This window comes from Pituophis catenifer, unplaced genomic scaffold, assembly GCF_029215685.1.
Source record: "Pituophis catenifer annectens isolate HBS135680 unplaced genomic scaffold, rPitCat1.0.hap2 SCAF_5, whole genome shotgun sequence".
Lineage (NCBI taxonomy): Eukaryota > Metazoa > Chordata > Lepidosauria > Squamata > Colubridae > Pituophis > Pituophis catenifer.
The window spans coordinates 98,030,054-98,038,733 of record NW_027256885.1 but is presented as its reverse complement, the minus strand read 5'-3'; the positions used below and the strand labels follow the sequence as shown (position 1 = coordinate 98,038,733).

The 8,680-nt window shown below is 49.0% G+C and overlaps 1 pseudogene; it reads right to left on the bottom strand.

Annotated features, from left to right (window-relative positions):
- Window positions 1-1,232: 1,232 nt before the first annotated feature.
- On the bottom strand, window positions 1,233-2,287 carry LOC139317747 (craniofacial development protein 2-like; annotated as a pseudogene).
- Window positions 2,288-8,680: the final 6,393 nt, after the last annotated feature.

Below are 8,680 nucleotides of genomic sequence, written 5' to 3'. Positions count from 1 at the left end.
AGGAGCATAGAAGAGTCCAAAGGCAGATGCATGAATAAATGTGATAAATGTATTTATTCATATAACAGAACATATTAACTATATACAAAGGCTGTCTTAATATCCATTGGGATAGGGGGCACACAGCGTGTGTGACTACCCCTATCCAAGATCATGTCTCATGGAGAACAAACGTAAAAAGAGAGCAAGGTGGAAAGGTTAGAGGGGGTTTTATACTCAGTGTAAGCCCCTCCTCTCCACATAGGGGTGGGGGCACTTTCTGCCTCCACTAGTGTCTGTATGATATATGTGCCAATGGCTTGCAAATACTTGACATTTTGTCATACAGATACTGAACAAAATCCTCGGCTCTTCCCTCCCTTCCCTTCTCGATCCACATACTGCTGGAGCCTAGCTTGTAGGATTTTAAGCATAACCTTACTAGTATGTGAAATGAGTGCAATGGTGCTATAGTTTGAACATTCTTTGGCATTGCCTTTCTTTGGAATTGGAATGTAAACTGACCTTTTCCAATCCTGTGACCACTGTTGAGTTTTCCAAATTTGCTGGCAAATTGAGTGTAGCACTTTTACTGCATTGTCTTTTAAGATTTTGAATAGCTCAGCTGGAATACTGTCACCTCCACTAGCTTTGTTGTTGCTCAGATTTCCTAAGGCCCATTTGACTTCACATTCTAGGATGTCTGACTTGAGGTCAGTGACCACCCCATCGTGGTTATCAGGGATGTTAAGCTCGTTCTTGTATAGTTCTTCTGTGTAATTTTGCCACCTCTTCTTAATCTCTTCTGCCTCTGTTAGGTCCCTGCCGTTTTGATCCTTTATTATGCCTATCTTTGCATGAAACATTCCCTTCATATCTCCAATTTTCTTGAAGAGATCTCTGGTCCTCCCTATTCTATTGTTTTCTTCTATTTCTTTGCATTGTTCATTTAAGAAGGCATTCTTATCTCTTCTAGCTATTCTCTGGAATTCTGCATTCAATTGGGTGTATCTTTCTCTTCCTCCCTTGCCTTTCGCTTCCCTTCTTTCCTCAGCTATTTGCAAAGCTTCCTCAGACAGCCATTTTGCTTTCTTGCCTTTCTTTTTCTTTGGGATGGTTTTAGTTGCTACCTCTTGTACAATGTTGCAAACCTTCGTCCATAGTTCTTCAGGCACTCTGTCTATCAGATCTAATTCCTTAAATCTATTTGTATATTCATCAGGGATATGATTTAGTTCATACCTGAGTGGCCTAGTGCTTTTCCCTACTTTCTTCAATTTAAGCCTAAATTTTGCAACGGAAAGCTCATGATCTGAGCCACAGTCAGCTCCTGGTCTTGTTTTTACTGACTGTATAGAGCTTCTCCATCTTTGGCTGCAGAGCACATAGTCAATCTGATTTCTGTGTTGACCGTCTGGTGATGTCCATGTGTAGAGTCGTCTCTTGGGTTGTTGGAAAAGAGTGTTTGCTGTGACCATTGTATTCTCTTGACAAAATTCTATCAGCCTGTGCCCTGCTTCATTTTGTATTCCAAGGCCAAACTTGCCTGTTATTCTGGTTATCTTTTGACTTCCTACTTTAGCATTCCAATCCCCCATGATGATAAGGACTTCATTTTTTGGTGTTAATTCTATAAGGTGCTGTAGGGCTTCATAGAACCGATCAATTTCATCCTCTTCAGCACCAGTGGTTGGGGCATAGACTTGGATTGATATTGAACGGTTTGCCTTGGATTCAAACTGAGATCATTCTGTCATTTTGGGGATTGTATCCCAGTATTGCTTTTCCTACTCTTTTATTGACTATGAAGGCTACTCCATTTCTTCTGAGGGATTCTTGCCCACAGTAGTATACCTGATGGTCATCTGAATTAAATTCACCCATTCCTCTCCATTTTAGTTTGCTGATTCCTAAGATGTCACTGTTCAGTCTTGTCATCTCCTGTTTGACCACATCCAGCTTGCCTTGATTCATGGAACTTACATTACATAGATCTTTACAGCATCGGACTTTCCTTTCACCACCAGATGCATCCACAGCTGAGTGTCCTTTCGGCTTTCGCCAGAGTTGCTTCACCCTTTCTGGCGCTACTAGTACTACCCCTCTGCTCTTCCCCAGTAGCATATTGGACACCTTCTGACCTGAGGGCCTCATCTTCCAGCGTCATATCTTTTTGCCTTTTGGTACTGTCCATGGGGTTTTCAAGGCAAAGATCCTGGAATGGGTTGCCATTTGTTTCTCCAGTGGAGCACTTTTTGTCAGAGGTCTCTGCTATGACCTGTCCGTCTTGGGTGGCTCTGCACAGCATAGCTCATAGCTTCATTGAGCTATGTAAGCCCCTTCGCCACGACAAGGCAGTAATCCAAGAAGGAGCTATAGAAGTTAGTGAACCCCAAAAGCTTTGTAGTTGTTTATGAGTTTGAGGGGCTTGCCATTCTAATCTGGCTTTCACCTTCCCTGGATCTATCGCCACTCCTTCGCTCGATACTCGATAGCCCAGGTAGTCCAGCTGGGTCTGGTGGAACTCTCATTTGGACAGTTTAGCATATAGGTTTGATGCCAGAAGCTTCTTAAGGACTTGGCGGACTAGGTTGACATGCTCCTCCATCGTCTCGGTGAAAATGAGAATGTCGTTCAGGTAAACTAGGACTTCCTTATACAAGTGCTCATGCAGCACCTCGTTGATCAGCTGCATGAACACCGCCAGGGCCCCCTGTAGTCCAAACGGTATCACTTTGAACTGGAAGCTTTCCAGAGGGCAATTAAACGACGTCTTCCATTCATCTCCTTCCCTGATTCTGATGCGATAATATGCTTCTCTCAAATCTAACTTGGTAAATATCTTCCCCTTGGCTAGGTGGGCCAGCATGTCCTTCATGAGGGGGAGTGAGTACATGTTCTCCATGCACACACCATTGATTCCCCTAATGTCTACACATAATCTCATTGTCCCATCCTTCTTTTCCTTGAACAGGACTGTGGCCGCTACTTGGGATTTAGCCGGCTTGATGAAGCCCGTGGCTAGCTTCTTGTCGATGTACTCCCTCAGTTCCTTCATCTCTTTGGGGGTCATGGAGTACATCTTGGGCTTGGGTAGTTTTGCCCCTGGAAGAATCTCAATTGTGCATTCTGTGGGTGTGATGACCCGGGGCATGGCACGAAAGCAACACAACCAGATAACAGGTCTTACTCCCCTTTGTTTCTCCAACTGTGCCCCCAAACATTTCCACATTCACTACAAGTCCTGGAGCAAAGCTGTCACGCACATTCAGAAGCCTCTGGCTGCAAGTAGTCCAGTAAGCCAGGTTAACCAAACAGCAACCAGGGCCAGCAGTCCAATAAGCCAGGTTAGCTAAACAGTAACCAAAGCAAGAAGTTCAGCGAAGCAGGCAAACTGGCAAGCCCCACAAGATAGAGTACAGCAATCTCCAGGCTTTAGCAAGTGCACATGAGGCTCTACAGATTCAACACTTGTTCCCGACAAATGCCCCTCCCACCGGCACCTCCTTACATCTCAGTCCCCAGGTGTGCCTTGTGAAAGGGGGCAGGGCACTCTCCTCCTTTGTAGCCAGCTTAATCTGCATTGATCTCGCCATCTCTCTTCCCTTCTTGCTCTTGGATCAGGAGGGGGTAGTCCTTGCTCTTCTGAGCTCTCCCTATCTGCAGGCCTTACTAATCCAGAAAAGCCTTGCCTGGACTGACTCTGCCCTTCCCCAGTTTCCTCCAAAGCCAACGGAGCCAGCCTCTCCAGTTCTTGTTCCAGCTCATCTTCCCCTGCAGATTCAGACTCCAACGGGGGCATGACAGTGGGCCTGTGAGGGGGTAGCATATTGCAGTCCTCCTCCCCGAACACCTCCTCCAGGCCCTGGTATTCTCTGGGGATGGTTTGGGTCCTTGAAGGCTGATATGACCCTGCTCTTGAGTGTTCTGGGCCCTTGGGTCCCATCCTCTGTAGAGAGGTTTGCACGACTCGGTCGTGTGGGGGAGGGAAGAGGCCTCTTCCCAACCTCAGTATCCTGTTTCCCCCTTCACACCATATCATCGGACCCCACTTGTCCAACCAACCAGGCTAGTTCCAGGATCACGACTTCTGTCATCTTCGGGACAGTCATGAACTGGACCATCTCCCAGTGCTGACCCATGTCCAGCTTCACGGGTTCAGTCAAATACCCACTTGACTATTAGTGAGCCATCAACTTGTTCAAACCTCATGACCCTGGATAGCCTCCTCACCCGGATTCCTAGCATCAGTACTGTGGGCAGGCTTATTAAGCATTGGGTGCAGCCTGAGTCTATTAGGGCCTCAAACTACCCCTGAGCTCCCAATTTGGGTGCCACAATTCTCACGGGGATCACAAACGGGCAGATGACTATTCACCATCGGATCTCTCCCTTATCCTCGCTGTCATATGAGGCGGGTGACTGGTCTCCGGCCAGAGTTCCCTCTCCCTTGGGTGGGAAAGTGGGGACCTTGACGGCCTGGCATCCCAAGCTGGACTTCTCTGGTGGCTTCCGTGGTGATTTTTTCAGCTTTGCCGGTGCCGTTGGCTCCGCTTTTGGTTTGGTCGTGGCTGCCAAGCATTCAGCTGCTCAGTGCCCCAGCTGACTGCATCGGAAGCACTGGATGGGGGCTCGGGTTGGTCTTGCGGGAGCGCTGGTGGGTGTGGTTGAGGCCGATCGCCTCCTGGCCATTCGGCTTTCTTGGCCCTTTCGCATCCTCGCCTCAGCAGCGTTCCTTTGCCTACAGGGTTGCAGCTCCACATCCAGTTCTGTGGTGGCCTGGTACCACTCTTGCAGCTGATCGGGGAGGCCTCGGTATGTGCAAGCGTCTCATAGGCCTCTGTCGAGGCCCTCTTTGAAGTGGTAGACGAGCATCTGGTCTGGCCAGTGACGCAGCCTCCCCGCAACCCTCCGGAACTTTTGAATGTATTCCTTCACTGGCCATCACTACTGCTTTAACTCCTGTATCTCCCCCTCTGCCTGTTGTGCTTTCGCCTAGTCTTCAAATCTCGCCCTCAGCTCCCCCAGGAATCTTCCAGCATTCCTCAGCTCAGGGGTGTCCTCATTGTGGAGGGTAGCCACCCATTCTGCTGCCTCCCATTTGGGCTTGGTAGTTATCATGCTCACCATTGATCTCTGGGTCGGGTAGGCTAGGCGGTAGCGGTTTAGGTGAGCCAGGATGATGTCAAGGAAGATCCCCAGGTGGTCAGGGTTCCCACTAAATGTGAAGGCTGGGGGGGAGGCTCCATGTAGTGGGGTGGCGGTAGCCAATATCCCAGGTTCCACCCAGGCCCTGGGAGGAGGAAAGGAGCCTGATACCACCTGGGGCCGTGGGGGAGGGGCTGCAGTGGCTGCTGGGCTCGGCTGACCATTCCTGGTGGTTGCTGGGGCCCTTGGCTGGGACTCACCCTAGTCGCTGCTGCTGGCGAGGATCGAGGGCTTCTCCTGGGGCTTGTCCCCAGTGCCGTGGCTCCCTGCTGCACTGGAGCAGCTCACTCTGGGCTTTCCCCCCTCGCCGTCAGTTGAAAGTTCAGGCTGGCGAGGTGGAATCTGACAGGAGGACTCGGGGTCCTTTGTCCCAGAAGCAGCTAGGTGGCTTGGTGGATCACCTCCTCAATTACCTCCAACCGGTGCAGAGGTTCCGCACCACAGATGTTTGTGCGGTCGAACCGCTCTCTCAGCTGCTCTACCGAAGAGCTCCGAAGCACGGTCAAATATTTTCACTTCCTCGGCTAGTCTTAGTCTTAGTCTTAGTCCCAGTCCCAGTCCCAGTCCCAGTCCCGTGCGGATACACAAAAGCCAGAAGCCACTTGTGCTTCAGCTATACAGCACTTAATTGCCGCTACAAGCCAGGATCTCAGCACACCACGAGTCAGTGTAGTTTAATGTCAGCGCTGGGAGCTTCTGCCTCCCAGCACCTTTTATATCATCTGATCCACCCCCCAGCTTAACCACCGTCCGGAGCCCGAAACCCTCCCACTCTCAGCTGTTTGGGCCGTTCTGCATTGTTTTCAAACGGCCCGCCTGGCATGGTTTTGCTGATTCTCGTCGGGCCGCCGTGATGTCATCTGCTGTCGCCCTGCATCGCCGGGAGCCAGAAGCCTTGAGGTCAGCCGCCTGGGCCGTTCTCCCACCACCGTCGGGCCCATGCGGTATCACTGATGGCTGCGCCCACTGCTTCGCCTGCTTCCCCCCAGGTATGTTGAGCCCTGGACTGGGGCTCGACAGGTGGCTCCCCTCTACCAGGGGTCCACCTATAAGAGATAAAGCAGAGGGGTTAGTCTTGACAACACAACCGCTGTCCCCTCCCCCCCGGTTTCTGTGGCTACTTGCAATGAACTGCCATAATAGCCTCGCAGCCTTGACATTATGCACCAGGAAGCCTCAATGAAAGGGTACCCCTTCCATCGCACTAAGTATTGGATCTTTCCTCTAAATTCTGGAGTCCAGTATGTTGTCTATTTCATAGTGGTCTGTGTCCACAGGCCCTGGGGGGTCGGGGAGCGGCCTGGTTCTAGAAGCCTCCACAGGCTTTAGCAGGCTACTGTGGAAGACAGGATGGACTTTGCCCAGTAGCGGTGGTAGCTTCAAGGCAACTGTTACAGGGTTAATCACTCGGATCACAGTAAATGGCCCTAGATATGTAGGACCCAGTTTTTTACTGGGTGTCTGTAGCTTTAAATTCTTAGTGGATAGGTACACATGGTCCCCCACCTGGAAAGGTTTGTGTTCCGCCTGTCTCTTATCTGCCTGTTTTTTATACTCTTCTGCGGCTTTCTGTAAAGATAGATTTACCCAGGGCCAGACTTCCCGTATCTTATCTGCCAACTCTCTTGGGGTCTCTGGGGTTTGGGGGTTAAGCTGTAGTTCCGGAATAGCAGGGAACTCCATGCTGTGCACCACCTGGAAGATGGTGAGGCTAGTGCTGCGGTGTACCGCGTTATTGTAGGCCACCTCTGTGAATGGTAGGAGGCCTGCCCAGTCCGATTGCTGGTACAAGATGTAACATCTCGGGTAGCGTTCCACTATAGCATTGGTCCTTTCAACCGCTCCATTGGTGCTAGGGTGGAAGACCCTATCTGTGAAGACCCTATCAACCGTATGAAGTCCCGCCAGAATCTGGCGGTAAACTGCACCCCCCCCATCCGAGACGACACAACATGGTACTCCGTGTAGTCAGTAAATGTGTTGGAGAAACATTTTTGCCAGCCGCCGTGCTGACAGTGTACTGCTGCAAGGCACGAAGTGGGCTTGTTTCAAAAACAAATCTATCACTGTCCATATCACTGTATAACCGCTGCTATCCGGGAGGTCAATGATGAAATCCATGGCGATTTCATCCCATGGTCGGCCGGGATCGGCCACTGGCTGTAATAGGCCAAGTGGTTTGCCCAGCCGTGGTTTTGTTAATACGCAAACCGAACAACTCTTTACATAGTCCTCGATCTCCGCCCGCATCCGGGACCACCAAAATTGTCGCCTCGCGAGATGCAACGTCTTAAGGAATCCGAAGTGACCAGCCGGCTTGATATCATGGCATTGTTTTAACACCGTAGGCCGAAGGACTGTGGGAATATACATCTTGTCCTCCTTCCAGGCGAGGCCCTCCCTGTGGGTTAATAAAGCTCTATTTCCCGCTAACCAAGGGTCGGTTAACAATGCACTGCACAGTTTGTCATGCAATGGGTTTACTGGAGCCTCATCCATCACCCTTCTCGCTGGCTGACTAGGTGGTATAATGGCCTGTACTATCTCTTCCCGTTTGCTATTATACTGGGGCATACGGGACAGAGCATCGGATAAAAAGTTTTTTCCAGCAGGTACGTACTTCAATTTAAAGGTAAATCGTTGGAAGTACTGCGCCCACCGCACCTGTTTTGGGGATAACTTTCTTGGCGTTTGGAGGTCTTCTAGGTTTTTGTGGTCTGTCCACACCTCGAATCGTTGCCTGGCACCCTCAAGAAGATGTCACCATGCCTTAATCCAATTTATATAGAAGTCCCAATTTCAAAATAGAAAAAGAAGCAGGAAGAGCAGCAACAAAAATAGGAGTATTAAAAAAAAAGAAGAAAAAAGGCGAGCAGCGAAGAAATTAAATAGTCCTTCAGATCCTTTCTGTCCAGAGAGCCTACAGTGAGTAATTTTTCCTTTTGCCTCTTTCCAGGCCACACATCTCAATAAAGTTAATATAGTTAGACAAAATAAAACCAAAGCCTTCCAATATGTTCCCAAGCTTTATCAATTAAGCAGAAGAGCACCTGTGTAAACAACATTCAGTAGCTCTTCAGTCTTCTCATTCCAAATAGGTTCTCTATCTTTGTTTTGGCTACAATATTTTTTTTCTTCTGCTACTTAAATAAACATAGCAACAAAGTTTCTCTTCCAGTGTGTGGCAGCACTGCACACTTCCCTGGCTCTCTTATTCTTTTAAAGGGGAAGGGGGGAAAAAAAGAGAGAAAAAAATCTTTCTTTTGAATAGCCCAGAAGTCCAAAAATAAAAGAAAAAAGAAAAGAAAAGGTACCAGTCCAGATGTGCCAACACAGCAAATCCAATAGTCCAATATCAACAAATTCCAAAAGATTCAAAAGCATCCCAATACTGTTTTTCTTACTTTCAGTCCAGTCCAGCTTTCCACAAAAGAAGTAGAACAATTAAGCAGTTTTAAGTCTTTTAAAATGTATACTTGGGGGGGGGGGGAAA